Consider the following 19,993-nt stretch of genomic DNA (forward strand, 5'->3'; position numbering starts at 1 on the left):
CGGAGACGCAGTGTTGTCGTTGAACAAAGGACTCCCTAATTTTAGTTTCTAAACGGAGAAGGTGGTCAGTTGTTGAGTGCCTTGCACGTAAACCAAACTGAAGGGCATCAATAACGTGATTTTCTTCCAGAAAGTGAGTGAGCTTCTTGTTGATCATCCGTTCAAAACATTTCCCGAGGCAGCTTCTGAAGGCAATTGGACTGTAGCTTGCTAATTCACTACGGTCTTTACCTGGCTTCAGTAGTGGGAGCGTAATGGTTTCCTGCCACGCTACTGGAAAGTAGGCTTCAAGCCATATTTTATTGAAGAAATGTAGTATGACTTTTAAGGTTCCTGGGTTCAGATGTCGTAACATTTCATAATGTATTCGGTCTGGTCCTGCAGCCTGACTGTTTCCCTGAGCAATCGCCAGAATAAGTTCAGCCTTGGAGAAAGGTGCGTTATATGCTTCTTCATTACTCAAGTTTATCTTAATGATACTTTTTCAGCCCGTTCTTTATACACGAGGAATGATTCAGAGTACTGGGCTGAACTGGACACTTTGGCAAAATATTCAGCTAGAATGTTTGCCTGCTCGGCAAGGCCTTTGTTACCATCAAAAAGTGGCATGGTAAATGCACTGTAAGTTCCACTCACTTTCCTGACCCTATCACAGACCGTTTTTTGCTTACGTTACTACTTATGGAACTTACAAAGTCCTGCCATGAAGCCTTTTTCGACTGCCGTCTTATCTTGCGCACCTCTGCTCTGAGTTGTTTGAAGTTTATTAGACATTCGACAGTGGGGTAGCGTCTGAAACGGGACCATGCGCAGTTTTGCTTCCTACGGGGGTCCCTGCAATCAGAGTTCCACCACGGCTTTGACCTCCTGGGGAGTGTCCCGGAGGACTCGGGAATAGACACTTTTGCAGCTTCCGAGAGCCGTGAAGTTATTATGCTGCAAGCTTCATCGGCACTCGAGTCCTGTATTTCGGGCAATTCAATTTCACATGCTTGTTCAAACAGAGACCAGTTGGCCTCCTTTTGGTGCGATCTGCTAGCATGGGTACTGCCGGTGTTGAGTCCATAAAAACTGGGCAGTGGTCACTGCCGAGAGGATTTTGAAGTGTTGACCAAGTGAAAAAGGCACTTAGGGATAGCGTTGCAAAAGAGATGTCAATGCATGATTCGGTGCGTGTTGATGAGCATATGTAAGTGGGACTGCCATTGTTGAATAAATGCAAAGGAGTTGCTGACACTACAGCCTCGATACTTCGGCCTCGTGTGTCACTTCTAGCACTTCCCCACAGTACATTGTGCGCATTGAGATCCCCCAGCAACAGGAAAGGCTCAGGCAACTCATCTACGAGTCTGAACAGATAGTTCTGGGTCACTGAAACGGTTGGTAGAATATACACGGAGCAAATCGTGAGGGCTATTCCAATGTGCGTTCTTATGGCTACTGCCTCCAAAGTGGTTTGAAGCTTCAGTTCGTTTGTTGGGATCGACTGGAGAGTGACGATTGCCACTCCTCCAGAAGATACAAGCGAATTTGTCCTGTCTTTGCGGTGAAGATTGTATTTTCTGAATGGATTATTGTGCATAGACAATAAATGAGTTTCCTGAAGACAGATAATAGATGGTTGGGACTTCTCCAACAATTCGTGAATGTCATCTATGTTACACAATAACCCACGACAGTTCCACTGTATGATTCGCACCATACCGGTCTCTTTGGGTTTGCTCTCCTGTATTCAAGGAGGTGTGGGTGAGGTCACGTCCATCTCCCCCTCTACCTCTTTTCCACTGCCTCCTGTTGGACGCTTAGGCTTTCCGCGGCTCATTGGTACCCTTTGAGGGTCATGGGGTTCCCCAGGCCGTTGCCACACAGGCGCCGCAACGTCATGACTTATTTCTCATTTTCCAGACCGGACAGGATCTGGAGTATGCGCCATGGTTACCAGAACAGTTGACACAGTGGGGTCCTTTTTCGCACCTTTCATTCTCGTGCGCTTTTCCTCAACACCTAGCGCATGTGGGTTTGCCGCGACATGATCCAGACCCGTGCCCAAACCGTTGGCACTGAAAGCACCGCCTAGGGTTTGGGATGTAGGCCCGCACTTTGCATCGCAGATACACTGCGTTCACTAAGTCTGGTGGTGTGGTCGAATTGAATGTTAAGACCACATGCTTTGTCTTCATTTCCTCTCCATTTTTTTATCAATATTCTACGTGCTGCGACCACTCCTTCTTCCGCCAGTTCTCTCTCAATCTCCGCGTCGGTGCAGTGGAATAGCTCGGATTCGGAGACCACGCCTTTAGAGAAGTTTAGTGAGCGGTGCGTTGTCACTGTCACATTCGTGTTGTCGACTTTTGCACTCTGTTCTCTGGTGTGCACTTCGACCAGTACATCTCCATTCTGGAGTTTCCTGGTGTTGTAGTTTGTCCCCACTAGCTGATTGAGGGCCTTGGCAAATGCCCTCCTGACACTTCCTCAGACGCTGCTCCATTCTCCACTAATACAAACCACGTGGCATTCGCGCGGGAGGTTCAAACATGATTTGCAACATGCTGGCCGGCGGTGGCAGTGCACTCCGAGGTAGTAGCAGAGTAGCTCACGCTGCCGTGCGTACGCTGATGATTGGAACACTTCCTGAGACGCAGCAGAAATGCGCCGTGACCGAGGAGACAGCAGCTCTCGCTGCGGACAAATTTCATATCAGGGAGTGTAGTAATCGTTAGTTCATTTTTAAATGCGGAGCATTTCTTAGGCTCACGATGTCACTCATCAATGTTGTTGGCGCCGTCCGCACGCTCACTGCGCATGCGCGTCGCGTCGAGGCGCAGGTGCGCGTCTCTCCCCCGTACCCTCCTCGCTCTCAACAACAGGTGCGGCGGTGCGGGAGGAGCGCGTGTACCCCGTGCGCTCCGTCGCTCTCAACAACAGCTGTGGCAACAACAACTTATAAGTCATAGAATTCAATTAAACACTAAACACCTATTCCCCATCATGAGAACACCCAATTAAGAAGGGTGCTCATTATTTCAACACCTTTTTTTGCAAAAGTGTGTGAAGCTAAAAATTTGGTTGCTGGAAACTAAGAACAGAGTGCAAGGAAAACGGGTGTAAGAAAATGTCACCAACTTAGAAAAAATGGTATAAGAGAGATCCAACTTTGGAGGTATTTCATACCCGTTTACACAGGAGGACAGGATATTTTCTACTAGAGGGATATGTTTTGCATCACCCCATGTTTAACACAAAAAAGAGCGCTAATCCACCCTGTGAATGTGGTTGGAAAGCAAAGCTTTTGTAAGCGGCACCCACAACGATTACCCATGCGACGTCACTTAAATTCACTCACGTCGCACTACAAATGGTGAAACCAGAGAGAAGTGAAATGCACTTAACCACAGCCTCTATTACTTCAAAGAAATATTCTTGGTAAGGTTTAATTATTGCATGACGCATGAACGGTGGTTGGTTGAGCTGTATTGCTGTAGCACATGAGTGCAACCTCTTTTTTTTTATAAAATTAAAGCTAAAACCCGGTGTTAGACGATTTCACTTCTCCGTCTCTGCCATCGCGGACCGAGCCGATGAGATCCGGGGCAGAGACGGAGGAGGAGCAGGAGGAGAAAGAGGAGGAAGTCGAGCTGGAAATACTTCAATTCAGATTTCTGATCGGCCCAGAGGGCGGGCCAAGGGAGTGGTTCCTTCTTCACTGTAGCACATACTCAGTCCGCGCCGCCCCTGTGCTGTGTCCACCAGCTCAAGCTGGGTAGGCAGAGAGGAGCTGGACAGCAGCATCTCCCATTGATCTTGTTCGGTAGACGGAAAGAGAGGAGGGTGCCCAGGGCTAAAGTCGCACACCCCGATTATGTGGCAGAGTTTTCCTACTTCTGAGCAAAATTTACATTCAGCGTCGTAGCTATTCGGGTGCATTAAGGGAAGACGCGTCGGGTGTGGGAATGAGCCGGATTGTATGAGCGGTAGGGTAGTTTGTTGTTCTATGGAGAGGTCAGGGTAAGGCGAAGGTATGGTCTGTCTCAGAAGGCGATAATGCTGGGTTATGTACCTGTACAAGACAAGCGGGGTACATTCGTCGTGCAGCTCCATAACACGGGGGGTAACAGTGCAGGCTTGGTGGGTGTATTCGTTGCCCTCCATGGAAGCGGCAGCCGGTGTCAAGATGAGCTGAATGGAACCATTTGGGGAGGGTTTTTTTTAGCACACGCAGTGCAGGTCGGGACACCAAACGCGCCTGGTAATTCCGGTTGGCTTGTTGGAAATCGGTGACTACCTTACGAACCCCTGGTTGAGTGAGAGCGAAGGCGATGGCTGCCTCTTATGCTGCCGTCATGTCTTCAGCCTTGAGTAAGGCACAAGCAAGGAGGTTGGCTCTGGAGGTAGCCACGATGATGGCGTACTGCTGCCCTCAATGTTGGGAGGCGTCTGTGTAGATAACTGCATGATCCCCACCGAAGGTGGGGATCATGCAGTTGAGCCCGTGCTTGTCGACGACCCTCGTCATGTGAGGCGTTCATCTTTCTCAGCAAAGAGAGCATCTTTAGTTCTTGTCGCCAAACGTCCAGGAGTACATCAAGTGCAGTGAAATTCTGTGCTGCCCAGCCAATATGGCGAGGGATGCGGCGACCCGCCGCAGCTCTGATCATTCGGAGCTACTGGATAGAAAGATGGCCCTCTATCAGCTCTTCCACCATGTTGTAGAGTCCTGTGCTAAGCAGCCTCTCTGTGGACGCACTCATGCAAAGACCAATGGCTTGCTCAATCGCCTTTCTAATCATTATATAAAGCATCTTTATGTCCTCCTTGCCGAGAAGAAGACAGGGGGTTGACGTGAGTGATTCTCGAGAGGACAAAAGCTTGAACTAATCGAAAGGTATCGAATTCCTTGAGGCCTCGCTTCTTGGTGGTAACTCGCCTGATCATGTGTATGATTTTATTGATGCTGTGTTTGAGGCGCTGCAAGGATACGTCACTCTTGGTGTGGCCTGAAGATGTAGGCCCAGGATTTTGATTCTGGGGCTTGGAGTGATGGCCTGGCCATCAAGGAGTATTTGAATGTGTTCCTTGAGGTGTCGCTTGGCGTGAGGGCGGACGAGAAGGAGCTGAGATTTTTTACGTGAACACTGGAAGCCAAAGTCCTTAGCACATTGGCGTACTAGAAGTGAGATGCCATGGGTTGGTGTGAGCTTCCTTTAATCGCTACCGCGTGACATTCAGCAAGAATGCAGGGGATAAACCCGTAGATGTGCGTGGTGAGTGCACCACTTGTCTTGCCTGTTTCCGTGTGGGCTTGTAGCTAAATCGGTAAGACAACGGGCTCTGGCTTTGTTACTCTATTAGTTCCAGGTTCGATTCCTGGCGGTGCCCGTAAATTCTTTTATTTGTTCTCGGGAGTTTTCTGCTGACACCAACGGTCGCGAAAGAACCCTTGGGGGGTAGAGGTAAAAAGCTTTTAAAACAGCTCCAACTTCAAACTCACTCGCGTCTGACTGTAAAACCTAAGGATTGTCAAGGACGGGAATTGCAAAGATGCGTTCCCGGCTATCATTTGGAGCAACGTCACAAAAGCACCCTGCTGTTCTTTCCCCCCAACACCGCCTCGAAACTTCAGGGAATAGCTTTGTTAAGGGCTGGGAAATATTTGCGCACTGTGGTAAAAACTGCCGATAAAATGCAAGAGCAGCAAAAAAGCGCCGCTAGCTATTCACGTCACGGGATGGTGTGTACTGGTGCTGGACCGGAGATTGCCAATGTCGATCACAAAGCTCACCAGGTCCATTGTATCGGTCGCCAACTGAAGTTTACCTTGGTGAAGCTGCACTGTCAGCGTGCATGCGCTCGAGTACAAACGGGATCATTTATGTGCTCGTCAAACGAGCGTGAAAACAGTCACATCATCCAAATAGCAAATTGTGAGTTTTTGTTTTGCCTCGTCAAGAACGATGTGCACCATTCTTTCATAGTTACCCGGACCTGGACCTGGACCTCAAACCAAAGCACAGACTTACGAAATAAAACAGCCCTCCGTGACAAACGAACGCCGTCTTTTGAACGTTGGCATCATGCCTCTCACTTTTCGAATACCCACGAGAGCAGGCAAGGGTAGTAAAGTACCTTGCACCAGACACTGCGTAGGGGCTTTCCTAATTAGACGTAAAAGAGCAGGCGTCTCTTGCAGTCATCTCATCAAATGTCTTACTAGCGCCAACCCTTTTCCGATGGCTCAGCGGCGTTGGCTTGCACTGCCAAGGGCGTATGCTGAAGCAGTGGTTCAACAACACGGAGGTTTATCCGCGGCTCACAACAGATGATGCCTGAAGGTTGAAAAAAGGCGCCACGGACGATCTACAAAGACGGGGTGGTCCTTCCCGAGTATCGGCTGTACCGCGTTCACGGCCGGCTCTGGCTGCTTTCAGGTATGGTTACCGGTTTTCTCGTCAGGAGCAGCGCGCGAAGGTTGCTGTCCTCAGCGACTCCCACGGCTCAGCCCTCACGGCGGTACGGCAGACCGGCGCCACCGATGACCTCCGAAGACCCTGGAATCCTTGCAGATGGCCCAAGCATGAGACTCGTGCTCCGAGGGTATGGTGTCCGGTGCGGTCGTAGGCAGCTCCCTTTTGAAGAAAGCCACCGGGAATAAGCTTGTCTGGCGCACCGCTCATGGTTCTGCGCCAGAATAATCTTGCAAGGGATTCCATGCGCGTGCGATTGACAAGATACCCCTGTCGCGCTGCTTCGACACTCGAACGCGAGCACGCGCACACGTCCGGACGTAGACTGGCAGCGCTAATTCATACAATGTATGCAGATGGAAAAAGATTACTTCCACTGCGAAATCGTCATTGCTGATACAAACCACGGCAAAGAACCACGCGGAAATGAGGTTTGGACGCATTCAGAAGCACCTCAATGGAATGAATATAGATTACCTATTAATTCACACTTTGACCCACACCCGTCTTGTCGGGATGAATGTTCATGAATAAAGAGCCTGCTGACAGCAATGTAGTCATTCCCGTTTGGACTCACTCATCTTCTAGCAATTTGGTTGTGTCTCACTGAAAATAACGGTACCGTCAACGCTGTATGGTTGGATTCGCGCCAACAGTCTGTAAACGTGTTTAACAGGACTTGTACCTTTGTTCAACCCAGCGATGTGTGAAAATAAGGCTCACAAAAGCAATGATCAAATATGCCATTGGCACAAGAACGGCATGAACCATAACTCATAAACATTGAATGTGGTGCCGCGTGTGTGCTTGTGGGGTTGTCACCAATATTCCGAAATATGACGATCAGACATTCTTTTAATTTCTTAAAATAGGCTCAGAACGTGCAATTTAAATGAGCTGAAAGTTGGCACATACCTGCTTCGTAGTTTTTTGCGGGGTGGTCAAGTGTGGTTATTTCTATTAATTGCGGCACTATGTCCGAAGTTACGTGCCACTAACCAACGTTATTCCACACCAAGTAATCAAATACCCCCTCCCCCCGTGTGTGCTATCCCTGGCTACATTTTAGCGCTGTGTAGGACTTTAACACTAAATTTTTTCTCGTCTTTAGTGCTTCACCGGGATTTCATCTAATAGATGGAGCATGCAAGTGGTTTGCACTCTACGGCGGGGGCCTCAGAAGGTGCCCAGGAAGCACGTCATTAGCTATAGAGATTGTGCTGGCGATGTCGTACGCAATATTTCCTGAAGCTGCGGCAGGGGTAAATTGCTCAAACGGAATGGTGCTTCAAAGATGGTGCAAAAGAGCGATGCTCGCTGTTAGCAGCAAGCAGTAACATGGGCGGCCCCTTGGCAGACCACTTTAAGAACTTTGGCTGTGCGCCAAACCTATTCTTGAAGATTTTTCGGAAGAAAGCAGACTGAAAATGAAGAGGGAGATCATCCAGTCGTAGTTCATCAGAAAAGCGTAGAATACGAGAGGTGGCACGTCGTCACTACTACTTAGTAACAAAGACACTATAACAAAGAGCGTGTAATCACAACGTTCCCAATGTCCTGATCTGTCCACGTCGCTACGCCTCGGTAATGCTACAGTACGCGTCTCTGTTGTGATTTGTTTATGCATGCTGGTGTTTCACTTCTTTATAAACAGCCGGTGTCCGAAATGTTGCGGAGCAATTTTGCTCTGCTTTGTATATATTTGCGTTGGGTTAGGTGCACTCAGATTCTTTCTACAAACAAGCGGATTTTGTAAAGAATAAAGAGTTAGAAGTGTGGGCAAGTATATGTCGATTGTATTTATCTTTTTCTGCGGCTCCTCAGCACCCTGTGTTTTTTTTACCGGAAGCATCAGCATTGCAATCGCGATGTTTTCATCTTTTCTTCCAAAAACCGCATGAATTATACAAACCTCGCCTTTATATCTCGCCGCGTTGCCTCCTCCCAGGTACTTCAGGACGAGCTGGTTCAGTTGAAGGCCAACAACCCTGGCCCTCCGTCACCTGAGCGCGGGTTTGTCGCGGCGGGCGCGCGAATTTTCCCGCGGGGCATTACGCCTTCTTTGGGTGGATATCTTACAGCCATCCAGTGAGTACCAAGCGCAAACATTCCGTTGCAGCATGGCGCATTTTTTTGCTGTACACCTACAGTAGGGGGAGGAAACTTGCAAGACTTGTTGTCACGACTACTCGCAACGGGCACACGACAGCCCCTATCCGTCTTCAAGTCAGCGCAGACCGAGCACTTCTCTTTAGATCCAGCACAGTCTAGTTGTTAGCTTTGAACACTGCGGAAGTCTTCCACGGGTAAAAATAGGTGTCTGTTCGGCCACTGTGGCCGAGAGGGTAACGTCGCTGCATGAAACGCTAACACAATCGGTTTGCGTCCCAGCTTAACGAGCTTCTTTATTTCCGGATTATTTTTTTCACTAAAATACTGCTCGCTTAACACCTTGCGCGCGTTCTCTTCGTGAGTAAGAGTGTTTATTACCTTCCAGGTAGGTTTAAGTGAAAATGTAGCTATGACCACGTTTATTAAATGGTTTGCATCGCACCGGAAAGCCCCGTCTGGACTAACTTCAAAACGTAATGTCGCGACAAGGATAAGATGTGCATGATAATGGTTTGGACGAAGGTAGTTCGTATATGCAGCGCCAGATTTAGCATGCAGCCTGTAACGTTTGGTGCATCGAAAAAAGCATCTAGGTGAAAACGACGAAAGGTCGCGTGGACAACCGTGGTTGGCTAAAAAGAATGATGATGATGATGGTTGGATGTTAATGGCGCAAGGCCAACTAGGGCAAAGAGCGCCAAAACAGTGGTTAAATATGAGAGGCTAAAAAGAAGCCAACAAAAATCAGCTTACGCCATTTTAGTACCCAATATTCTTATTCAGTCTAATGTAAAATACAGCAATTATTACTGCAAGTATTCCTGCTTTCATGTGTTGGACTCAATTATCAGACATCTTATGGTGCCTGGAAAGCCGGTAAGGAAGAAGTCGGGGCTACCAAGCTGGCGGAACTGGGGCCAAACAAAGTGAAAGCGGCAGCTACGGTGCCCACAAGGCGGAACAGACCCCGTCACGTTCTCATGACTCGAAGTTGTCGAACCTTCGGCCTTTTAGAAGAAGGAATCCAACTATGCGGATAACTGACTGCTCCGATTGGCGGAGCCATGGTGGTGATGTCCAAAGACGACCGACGCGATGTACAGACGAGAGATTGGCGACAGAGCATCTTCACGTCCGACGCTCGCCCTCGGTAAGACCTGGGAGCTACTCTGTAGAAGGCTGAAACTAATCGGGCAACGAACGACACACTACATCTTCACTCGGCCTAGGATGCTGCTTAAAAAACAAAAGTCACAAAGGGACAGAGAAAGGATAATCGCTCGGAGTCTATGCAGTGACGCAACGGCAACATTAAGCTTCACCGTCAGGACCACAGATATGTGCAATATGTTGAACAGTTTTCTGCGCGACTTACGAAGAGCAGAAGTTGAGCCAAGACGGCTAAATCATAAAATTGAACAGTTTATCGACAACGACTGACTGACTGAGGAATTAACCACCGACATTGAATATGGAGACCAGATGATTCACATTATCAGCCGGTCGTACCAGCGACTGAAAGGTGGCAAGGCTGACAACAGTAAACAGTGTAAGGTCATGAAGACATTGGATAGATAGGCAACCTTTAAAGAGTTTTTGGCGTAACTAATGCGTGCTCCGAACCATTCTATTTTGAATACGCCGCTGAAGAAGTTAGCTCGCCAGATAATGGGCTCCCATCACATTTTCGACCTGGAGCAAAAGGAGCGACAACGTCACGTTCTTTGGGTACACTTGACAACCAAAATAAAGACGACTCTTTTCCGAGGCCACTTCGAAAGTCCTCGGAGAGGACCGGCAGCTACACAGTCTGCTCATCAAGCCCTGTAACATCTTTAGAAGACCCTTACAGAAAATGTCCAAAACATCAGAATACGGGTGCATTACCTGCGAAATTAGAAGGGCGAAATGAGACGCAAGAACTAGTAGCGAGCGGCCAGAGATTGACTGTGAGTCAAAACATTAACATTGAAAGTAAGCGATGTCGCAGGTTGACGGAAACAGTTCACAGCGGGTGTTTTTTGGGGGGAGGGGGGGACAATAATACATCGGACATGAAGAATAGGATTGCCAAATCCCTCTTTTCGAGGAAGGAGTGGGAGGAGCTAAAAAACTCTTCTCAGGCCGTTGAAGAATTTTCATCAGAATTGAAAACTGTCGAAGATAGACTGCTAATTTTAGCGTGCATACGTCGACGGCAGCGCTACTCTCGGCCTGTTACCAAATGAAGAGCCCTATTGGCCGCCTGAGCAACTGACTGACTCAGCGGTATCGACAGGACCGGAGTTATTGTACTCTAAGTCAGGACGTGTATATTCTTTTCTTTGACAGACCAACGTTCAGAGGACCTGTGATTTAGAGTATTGGAGATTGGCTAACTTCATTTTTGTGAGCGGCTCGGAGGATGTTGCATCTGTTTACGACGGACATTCGGGCAATACTCAGAATAAAGGAGAGTACGATCCAGGGGTCGACAGAAACGAAGAAAAAGAAAGACAAGGACGATCGGAAACAATCGCATCAACCAATTTTGAATCGTTTATTAAAATACCTTTTGTTACAGCAGCATTGAATTTTTTGTTCTGAAATTGTTAGCATCACTGTACCCCCTATTATCCCACTTCTAATTTCCCGTAATTTGAAACTAAATCAAAAGCTTCTTCAACAAAGAAACCCCAACCACACTTGGCCCTCCTTCAGAATCGGTACGTGCCATTCTTGTTATGGCTCCAACCGACCAACCAACCATGTACATTCACAGCGGTATAATGTAAATAGAGCTATTCTTTCTTTTCTTGTGGCTCCGGACTCCTTTCTCCGACACAGCCGACACCCTAGCTAGCGTGACTGCCACTAACAAGTTTCGCTCTTAATCACGCCAAATTGGCTCGTCGTTATACAATTCGTATTCCTGCCCCGCGTTGCTGTTACGATCTGGTGTTGAAGGTCCTTGTTTCGGTCATTTACAACGTTCACATAGAAACAAGAATGATGCAGCGAGTCCCTCAGCGCGTCCGAAGGCTTAAAGGGGCCCTGAAAGGCGTTTTGGGCACACTAAATGAAGTAGCGCAATCGTTAAATTGGGTCGTCAACGTCATCTGCGCCAGGTGTTACTCTTTTACGCGCAGCGGAAAGCTAACACTTTTGTTGCAAAGTTTGTCGCTTTTTTCTCACCCTTCCCTTCGTGTTTTTGGACGCCGCCATCTTCACATGTCTACATCATCGATTCCCAGATGTTCGTCATGAGCTAGACATCCTGCTATTGGGCGGCTTTTTCACGCACTTCCGGCAAAGAGATGAGTCGTCTGCTCAGCGTCGGCTCGCCGGCTGATCTGGCAGCGGAGTGCCGGAGTGCTTGGACATTTTACGACAAACGAAACAAGTGTAAATAAACGCTTAACCGTTTGTATTGAATGCAACACGGCCATAACACGACATGGATATTGTCTTACCTGAGTACGTTCCATACAGAAAGCGTTGAAGCCCCGTGGCACTTCTTTCGTGCAATCGCAGAGAACGCCCTGAGCCGAATGCCCGGGTTTGACGCACACATTTTTTTCAACTTCAAAACAATCCAGAGATGCTTTTCGAACGAACACAACGTCACAACATGCGTTGCAAGTGTGAACCGCGATTGACAGACGATGGGTTGCCTCCTCCTGCTCGTCGTAAATTCGGCACTCACCTCGCGCGTGGTTTGCGGGGACGAACAGCAAGTCACTTAACTCTGGCGCACAAGCCGAGATGGCTTTTAGCCACGCACATTGCACATACCCCATGCGAGGTTCAGTGGCACGTCGCTCGAGAAAGATATTCCAGAACATGGGAAGCACTATCCACCCGCAGAAGCACAACGTCGCATTTCATCGCGAAATAAAGGCGTCCATGGCGTTCACAACACATACACACCATCGCCTCCTGTAATATTAAACGCATCTCGCACTTCCCAATGGGAGTGAGTCTATTAACTCTATGGAGTGAGTGGTATACGCCTGCAGTGCCCATATGTCGCGAGGTGGGGCTCCAAGCTGAACCGTGATCACGCAACCGTAACTGATTTCTGGAGCGGTTTATGCCTTGTTGCCAAGGCAACCGATGTTTGAGATTATCAAAGAAATGGCGCTCGCTCCAGCGCTAGAAAGCTCAGAGCCGCGCCGGAGCATGTTTTGCCAACGTTGCCGCTCTCCACCACGCGTCGCCCCAAGCTGGTCAGATGATTGAAGCGTTTTGTGCACGAGTTCTGTATCGGTTTAAAATGTCTTTTTCACATGCCGCCGGCCGGAATTACCACCGCCGCAAAATAAGACCCGGCACCAGCGAGGCCACATATGATACGGCGCTTTCTGGATAAACAGTGTGCGGTGCATGAAACTGACCGAGCGCACAATCCTCCCCAAGCGGCTGCGAGTTCGCCGCCGATAAAAAGTCACGTGCCGCTGATAACAACTGCAACGTACACCGCGAAAGGGCAAGGCCAGGCCGACTCACAACTGCGGCCAGATTTTTCGGTCGCTTTTCCAGACTTGAGCTGAGTGCGGGATTCATGGCGTCAACAAAGCTTGCCCGCAGCAGACAGCAGTCTTAGGAGCGCCATAGCGGAAGTACGTCACCGCTGACGACCGCAGCAGCATGGGAGGTCCATGATGGGAGGGAAGGCTCGCGCCGCGCGCGCCGTCAACAGGGAAAGGAGGAGAAAACTCGGCGCGACGATAATGCGCGGTTTTTGATTTACGATTTCTCAGCTAATACACATCGCTTTAACAAAAGTCTTGCGGGAGGAGATTGCAAATACATTGCTTTATTTTGTTACATGTACATCCATGCATCGGCGAAAGGTATTTCAGGACCCCTTTAAGGGGAACTCTGGCTCCTCGTATCGGAAGGAGCTGATGCCCCTTCCGCAGAAAAGACAGAGTCTTTTCTGCGCCGCTTTAAGCCGGCATATTTTATCAAGGGGTGCAATACACACCTTCGTCGTGTATTGTCGTTGTGAGCATGCTGAAACTTCGTTATGACTGATTGTGGAGTTTAACGCGCCGACGCTACACAGGCGATGAGGCCCCCCGTTGTGGAGGGTACGGGATTAATTTTGAGCAACTGGGAATCTTTAAAGGAGCCATGAAGAGAAAATAAAACTTCGTTTAATTTGAAAGAACTAGGATTCAGTATCTCACTCAGCTCCATTACAACGACAAAGGGTGTTTTTTTAACGAAAAAAAGCAAGAATTATTCAAAACTTTAAAATTTTGCGCCACAGTGACGTGTATGAGCAAAATGACGTCATACGGGTCAACAATAAAATATAATTTTTAGTGCGTTAACTGCACGTTAGCATTCCAGTGATGCGGTCAAATGGAACTAGAGTCCCCATTACAGACGTCCAGTCATGTGTCGTCGCGACAGGTCAGTTAGGCGGCCGCCAATAGCACAAACAAGGCTCCGTGACGTCATAGAAAAGTTGCGGGAAATTGGCTAGAGGTTCGCCACGGCTTCACACCTTTTCTCTAGTATCTCCGTTATTTGTTCGAAGATTGCGATGATATTGGTATCATTGTTATCGGGACTAAGCAGTCTTTCTAATAAACCCAACTTGTATTTTGTCTTCATCGCTCCTTTAACACTCGTCGAAATCGCAAACCCATGGGCGCTATTACTTTTCGCCTCCATCAAAACGAAACATCGTTTTGAGCAGTTTTCTTACCTATGAGTGCAGTCGCATGCCCTGTTGGGAACCGCAAGCAGTGCCTAGCTGCAGGTGGTGTATATGTCGTGAATACTGACAACAGAGACGACGGAACTTAAGAACACTGCACCCGCTAAGAAATTGTAAAACGCGCATCGTTTTGCAATAAAACACAAATAAAAAGAATTATTATGCAGGGGATCCCTGGTGTGATCACTCATGAGTTAAGGTGTATTTTACAGAGAGCAAAGAACCTCGAAGTCTCCTTGTTTTCTTCCTAAACTACGTTTTATGGCCAGTGGTCGCTGATATTGTGAAGAATTTGGGGTATTTTATGTGTTTTGACTCATCATATTGGTAATGTTCGAGGCAATTTCAACCAGATCCTGAGAGTACACAGCTGTCGATTTGCTTTCTGGTACCATTCTTATGTAGCGCATTTTAAAAAAGACGACAAAACCCCGTTCGGTAATGACTTTTCTTTAGTCAGTGTAACCTAATGCTTAGAAATAGTCAGTTATTTCAACTTTACAGTGGAAGGGAAAATTAACGAAGTAAGGGTCGTAGAAATGAACAATACCAGCCCACTGGGGCAGAATACGAATACCATTTCTCTGTACTGCTAAGACCCCGCGTGCAACGTATTGCTAATGCAGATGCAGGCGCTCCTAAAACAAAATGGGCGGCGAGCTCAACCGAAACAGTCTTTTCCAGCTACAGTATGGACCGGTGGTGACTACCGTTGGTGTTTCATGTAACTGTAGTTGAGAGGCGCGCAATGCTAGCAAAAATAGTGATTTTTAAGGCAGAGGTTTTCTATCGACACCACTCTATCGACGTGGGGAGGTTATCTATCGACGGTGGTAGCCAGCGCCACTCTGGGTAGCACCCTCAAGGGTGAGATACAGTTCTAGGAAATATAAATACTCCAGAAAGTGATGGAGAACACAGTAGCCCAGATACCCGAATTGATAAGGTATTCGAAATCAAATCGAAAGGCGTGCGTTCGGTACCCACTCTGGACACTTGTTTTTTTTTTTTTCCTTTATTTCTTTCTTACGGAAACTTAAACTTTACTATCCGTAGTAAAGAAAAAAGCTTGATCATTCCCCTATGCATCCTTAGACGTTGTAGACTGCTGGCCATTCTTTGTGTATTTCCTCAACGAGCCCCTCATTTCCTTCTCCGAAAGCTAGCGACGGCTTCGGTTCTGGCAGCTTTGACGCCAAGGTAGCATAACAGGGTTTCTCGCCAGTTGATCGCTTATGGCAGGCTGTAGGCGTTCGTGTTCGGTTGAGTTCGAGTTGAGGCTGTAGACGTTCGGTTGAAAAGAAGGTCCCCTTCTTTCCGTGTAGTAAGATTGCGCTGGTTACCACCCTCAAGCGTCAGATACAGTTGTAGCAAATGTAAATACCCCAGGAAGTGAAGCAGAACACAGTCGCCCAGATAGCCGAATTGGTCAGGAATTCGAGATCAAATGGAAAGGCGTGGGTTAGATCTTCACTCTGGACGCTTGTTTTTCTTTCTTTCTTCATTACGTAAATTTAACAATGTTAATGTCACTAACCCCAGTAAACAAAAAAACTGAACCAGTTATGGCGTTGTAGACTGCTGGCATTTTTTAAATGCGAATGCATTTATTAGTCGGGGGTTGTCTTGCGTCCATCGAGCGGCGTGCGCCTGCATTCCTCCAGCGCGAGCGCACGTGAGCGCGCGCCTCGTAGTTTTGCCTTCGTCGTCGTCGTCGTCGTAAATGCGAATGCATTTCTTAGTCGGGGGTTGTCGTGCTCCGTCGGCGTGCGCCCGCAGGTGTTATCTCTCCGCGCTCAATGCCGAACGCATGCGCTTGAATCGAGCTGTACTAGTTTGCTCGAAGCGGCAAGGATGGCGAGTACTGCGGTGTTAGTCTCGTGTCTAACGTGTATGGGAACTTGATATCGCACGCCGTTGCCACGTCTCCCGTTCGAGACACATCTCCGTACAAGGACTTGTACACCCTTGCCTACACCGGAGACGGAGTCTTTGTGGTGACCGTGTACCTCGCGCCCAACCTCGCTCGAGACGCCGTTGCCGCGCAGCTGGACGCGGCTATGGAAAGTGTGCGCGTGCGCTCCAAACCCTCTGACCCCATATTCTTGGTTGGCGACTTCAACGTTGACGTGCGCAAGAAGAGTGGCGAGTGGCTGGTCGAGTACATGCAGACCAGGCACTCTATGCATTGTCTCTCTGCCGGCTTCGACACGTGCCCCACTACCATTCATGGGAGTTGCATTAATCTGGTCTTTACGCGAAACTGTGACGCGCGTATGCTTCTCAAAGACCCTTTGACCGTGCACTTTAGCGATCACAAGGCAGTGATTGTGGCCGTCAGGTACAACGATAACACAAACAGGTGCTGGTCTTGGTTGGCGACTTCAACGTTGACGTGCGCAAGAAGAGTTACGAGTGGCTGGTCAAGTACATGCAGACCAGGCACTCTATGCATTGTCTCTCTGCCGGCTTCGACACGTGCCCCACTACCATTCACGGGAGTTGCATTAATCTGGTCTTTACGCGAAACTGTGACGCGCGTATGCTTCTCAAAGACCCTTTGACTGTGCACTTTAGCGATCGCAAGGCAGTGATTGTGGCCGTCAGGTACAACGATAACACAAACAGGTGCTGGTCTTGGTTGGCGACTTCAACGTTGAACTGCGTAATAAGAGTGGCGAGTGGCTGGTCGAGTACATGCAGACCAGGCACTCTATGCATTGTCTCTCTGCCGGCTTCGACACGTGTCCCACTACCATTCACGGGAGTTGCATTGATCTGGTCTTTACGCGAAACTGTGACGCGCGTGTGCTTCTCAAAGACCCTTTGACCGTGCACTTTAGCGATCACAAGGCAGTGATTGTGGCCGTCAGGTACAACGATAACACAAACAGGTGCTGATGAATAAATGATTACGTTTACACTCTCGTCATTAATTACGCCATTACTCGCAACACACTCATCGGTGCACCCAATGCATTCGCATTTCTGCACGATTCCCTTCGGGGAGGTGCGGGGGAATTTTTTTGCATAAGTCCTCAACGCGCCCCTCTCATTTCCTATATATATATATATATATATAAATATATATATATATATATATATATATATATATATATATATATATATATATATATATATATATATATATATATATATATATATATATATATATATATATATATATATATATATATATATATATATATATTTATAACGGCCACTTCCTTAAATGGGTGTGTACCGTGCACGTCTCGCGTCAGATGCTGTATGTGCTTGGATATGGGACAGTCCACCACAAGTGGGTATGTGCTTGAATCTGGGCTTGGCAGCCCCATCGAGAGCGCTGTGCGCGAGACTGGTGGCCAGACCCGAGAGCTCGCTTGGACGCGTTTGGACTCCGTGATAGTAAGGCCTTGCTAGAACGTCCTGCCAATAAAACCCCGCTACAATAGCATTTGTTGCGGGATGCGGAGCAAGAGCTCCTTTCTTTAGAGCTGTGTTTTCGTTTTCAGGCGCTGTCATCTTTAGGCGAGTTACCTACAGCACTTTAGCAATATTAAAAAAGGATATCGGGAAACTGGTGGAAATGCGTGGGTGTAAATGCAGGTGATTACAATAATGGTGATGAGATCTAGGGTTATCATGGGGTTGTTTCACTAGTGGAAACACCCGTTAGGATTTGTGAGCTTCTGCTGGTAGCGCCGTTTTGTCCCTTTTGTTGAGCGGGTGCCATGCACTAAAGTAGTTCTTCACTTCGTGGCTTTGCTGCCGTACTGCTGTCGTTGGCGCAGTGCTTCGGGTCTAATGGCCCCAAGGTGTGGAAAGTCGTTTCGTCCGGACGTTTTTCGGAAGTTCTTTTTTGGGGTGGTACTCGCACTTAAGTGGACGGTATTAACGCGGGTGCAACCTTCGAGTGCAGTCTGCCGTGCCTACGGGGTTAGGTTCGTCACAAATTACACATTCGAAGGAACGCGGGTGTCCGTTGGCGGCATTTTCATGCGCGAGCGGCACAGCGAGAGGGGGGCACTGTTTGCTGCGGACAGATGTCCTGGCTATTTGCGGGTCACCAGCACCTGGCACACGCCTCGGTTTGTAGCCACCGGGACTCTGAAGCAGTAGGTGCCTTCTCGGTACCTGAAACTCTAGGGACGAGTGGCTAGTCAAAGAGGATGTGAACCACGTTGGACAGTTTGAGGCACCTCAAATTCATAATATGTTGGTCACGGTTGCCAAGCAGTACCCTTTAACTGAATTCTCAGCAATATTCGTTCCCAGTACAATAAAGATTATTCCGTGCCAAGTGTGACAAGGTGTCAGTACGTAGGTTGCGAAAGCGTATCGTCATCCTCCCACAAGAAGGTTGTTAATCTCGACGTACTGGGGTGCTCCCTTTTCACGTGATGTGCTCACCGCGATAAACTTACAGTTGTGATTAATACGTACCTGACCCGGGCTGTTGGCCTAGAACCAGGCATGGGTTTGCATAGCATCTACTCACGCCGCCACAAGTATTGTAGCCAGGGCCAGGCCACTACGTGGTGGGTTACCACTCGGATGTCTGTTGGTGGTAACGGTTTTAGCCTAAACTAAGAAATTCGCCTTGGGGGCTTCTTCTTAGTTTAGCCGTTTTATAGATAAGGTGAGGAGGCATTAGTATTTCACGAATCAAGGCATTGGTATCGACTCGGAAAGTTGCGTTCGCCCACGTATATATTTTTATTCCGAGAGCCCAACTCCTGTTTACTGATGGCTTGTCCCACTTTAGCACTTTACGTGTCATGGCAGTGAGAATGCTGGGGTGCCACACTGCTTCGGGTAAGGCAGCTTCTCAGTGCCGGCGGTGACCGGAGTAAACGTTGAGTGCGCTCACAAACCGCGGGCCCGTGGCAGCCTCGCACCACGAGTAATCATCAGTTCTTAGTGGCTTTCGGAATGACTCGCGCCGTGTCTCTGTTTAAAAATTGCTTCGACGAAAGGTGTACCGTCCCATCAAGGCAAGACCGAAGGAGGCTCAAGATGCCAGCCAAAGTCATAATGCTTTTGCATTCAGGGGACGTTTGCAGTCCTAAGTCCCCGCTGGAATTTTGTGGGCACCACAACAAAATGCCTCGCAGCTTGAGTGCATTGAGCTGGGCACAAATACAATGTATTGATATGCCACCGTAGTTACAAGTCACGAAGAAAGAAATGCGGTACATAAAACAAACAATCGTCATATGATGATGATAAGATACAACAAACTTCATTTTGCATAAAACCGCTGGCATGAATGCTATCATTTTAGCATTTTCAGGAGAGCATATCAAAATAAACAACCTGATTGGGCACCAATCAGGCTAAGATTTAAAAATGGATGAAATACAAAAAATGCATACATTTCATAAGACAGCACTGTAACATTTTCTGAGAACTATAGAAAAACTAAGTCGAAACACATGGCCATCGTACGTGGGGCTAAAAAAAGGCACGTTTTACTTTATAGGGAGACAATAAACAAGTGAGTGCCCTTACCTGGTGTTCAAGATTAATGTCAGCACGCAACGTGAATTCGCAGGAAAGCAGTTTAGTGTTAGCTTTCACCTAGCCCATCAACTATTTTCGCGTGCATCCAGTTGGTCCACTTATTTGGGTGATGTCCGGATCCAACTGATTCCGTTCATGATCGCAAGCGGGAAGAATTTATATTTAAATGTGTCATGGTGGC

This window comes from Haemaphysalis longicornis, unplaced genomic scaffold (assembly GCF_048455015.1).
Source record: "Haemaphysalis longicornis isolate Haplotype H1 unplaced genomic scaffold, Haemaphysalis longicornis Haplotype H1 scaffold_7, whole genome shotgun sequence".
Classification (NCBI taxonomy): Eukaryota; Metazoa; Arthropoda; class Arachnida; order Ixodida; family Ixodidae; genus Haemaphysalis; species Haemaphysalis longicornis.